The following is a 2,355-nucleotide window of genomic DNA, read 5'->3' on the forward strand; positions in this document are numbered from 1 at the left end:
AATAAGTGCTTTCCTGGGAAGTGCAAGGGCCTGAGTTCAATCCCTGGTTCAGAAAAAAAAAAAAAAAAATTGTGGCTGAGGGTGCATCTGAAGAAGACCAGCCTCAAGATAAAAGATGCGGAGACTTGGAGCTGGGAAAGGGGAGGTGGAGGAGGCGGAGGCAGAGAGGGAGCTAGGCGGTGGGACTGAGCGGGCAGGCCGGTGGTGCTGGGCCATGCAGAGCCGGCCCAGCAAGCCCTCCTGCGACCTGCACCGGTGGAAGCTGCAGCGGCTCTTCCCCTGCATCCCTGACGGCCAGATTCCCGCTGGGCTGGTAGCTAGAGGGCCGAGAGCAGATCCCTCCAAGGGCTGGCCCTTGAGAAGGCGCCTTCAGCAACCGGACCAGGCAGGCCACCATGACCGAGAACTCCACGTCCGCCCCTGCGGCCAAGCCCAAGCGGGCCAAGGGCTCTAAGAAGTCCACAGACCACCCCAAGTGTTCGGACATGATCGTGGCTGCCATCCAGGCCGAGAAGAACAGCGCTGGCTCCTCAGGCCAGTCCATCCAGAAGTACATCAAGAGCCACTACAAGGTGGGTGAGAACGCTGACTCCCAGATCAAGTTGTTCATCAAGCGTCTGGTGACCAATGGGGTCCTCAAGCAAACCAAAGGGGTGGGTGCCTCTGGGTCCTTCCGGCTGGCCAAGAGCAAGAGCCCAAGAGGGCAGTGGCCTTCAAGAAGACCAAGAAGGGGCTGGAGAGATGGTTAGGGGCGGGGAGATGGCTCAGTGGAATAAGCACTTCCCTGGCAAGTGCAAGGGCCTGAGTTCAATCCCCGGTTCCGAAAAAAAAAAAAAAAGAAGAAGACCCAGAGGGAGGTCAAGAAGGTGGCCACGCCAAAGAAGGCAGCCAAGCCCAAGAAGGCTGCCTCCAAAGCCCCAAGCAAGAAACCTAAAGCTACCCCAGTCAAGAAGGCCAAGAAAAAGGCGGCTGCCACACCCAAGAAAGCCAAAAAAACGCAAGGTTGTCAAGGCCAAGCCAGTCAAGGCATCCAAGCCCAAGAAGGCCAAACCGGTGAAGCCCAAAGCCAAGTCCAGTGCCAAGAGGGCCGGCAAGAAGAAGTGACGAGGAAGCCTTTTCTCACGGATACTCCACTCTCACTCTGTAAATACTTTTTTCCTTTCTTCCTTGATTCTTTGCAACCTTTTGCCCCGTTTGTTCTGACTTTATAAGAGACAGACTTTGGATTCCTCGGAGATTGTGGAATAATTGCTTTTTCCTTCCAGTTGTGCAAGGACCGCACCAACAAATCTCATCTCTGTAACGATGAGGATGTACCTATATTTTGTTTTGTTGATTCGCTGTTAATCTTAATGGGGTTCGGGTTTGGGTGGGGTGTGTGTCGTGTTAGGGGGGTTGTTAGGAGGGTAGATGGAGACAGAGAGAACAGGCTCAGCAGTTTGTCCTCCTAAAGAAGGGAGCCCAAGAATTTATTGTAAAGGTCTGTAGGAGTGTCTTTAAGGTGTTTTGTTTTGTTTTTTAAGTTGGGCACCCCTGTGAGAATTTCGCAATCTTTATTTGGGGGAGGGAGGAGAGCAGCAGGGGGTCCGAGGCCAGGTCCTTCTCTCATCGGTCTGCGTGCCCTTCTGGCCTCCCTATTGTCTTAGGGAAGAGGAGGGGGACAAGTCACAGCTGCTTGGAGAAACTAGCTTTTCACTGTCAGCTAGAAATCAGCCATGGGGGAGGGGGCTCTGTGGCCTCAGTGAAGTCTCTTAATGGGAGCGGAAACTTTGGGGGAAGGATGGGGAGTCAGCCAAGTGCCTCAGTGTGCCCTGTTGAAACTTGGGTTTTTTCTATACAATTTGATGGATTGTTATCGCCTTGGGATGACTTTTTATTTCTCTGTGTTTTGTTCCTTCTCTAAAGACGTGGCTTTGCTTGGTCTGGTGGGGCTCTAGTCCCACCACCAGCTGCTTAAAAACCTCCCGACTTCTTTTTACTTTTGAGTCTTTTTTTTTAAGTAGATGTAGAGGGGAGGGGGAGGGGCAGGGAGTGGCCGGTAAGACACACTGCAGTTAATTTGGAATTTGCTACATAGTTATAGAGCTAGATCTATGTGCATGAGTGTATATTTGTATATATGCATACCTAGGGCTACTACTTAGGGTTTACATCGGGATCTGGGAGAAAAAAACCTGTACAGTTGTCTGTCTTATTTTTAATATGAAAAATCGCGCACTTGTGCCACCCCACCCCTGCCTTTTTAAAACGTGTTACTTGTGCTGGAAGAAATTTGCTGTCGTTGTAATTTTAAAACTTTAAAATAAAATCTGGAAAAGGAAAAAAAAAAAGATAAAAGATGCAGTGGTCAGACAG

The 2,355-nt window shown here is 50.7% G+C and overlaps 1 pseudogene; it reads left to right on the top strand.

Annotated features, from left to right (window-relative positions):
- Window positions 1-366: 366 nt before the first annotated feature.
- On the top strand, window positions 367-1,392 carry LOC101561560 (annotated as a pseudogene).
- The last annotated feature ends 963 nt before the right edge of the window (window positions 1,393-2,355 follow it).

The sequence above is a fragment of the Octodon degus genome, unplaced genomic scaffold, assembly GCF_000260255.1.
Source record: "Octodon degus isolate 3935 unplaced genomic scaffold, OctDeg1.0 scaffold00004, whole genome shotgun sequence".
NCBI lineage: Eukaryota > Metazoa > Chordata > Mammalia > Rodentia > Octodontidae > Octodon > Octodon degus.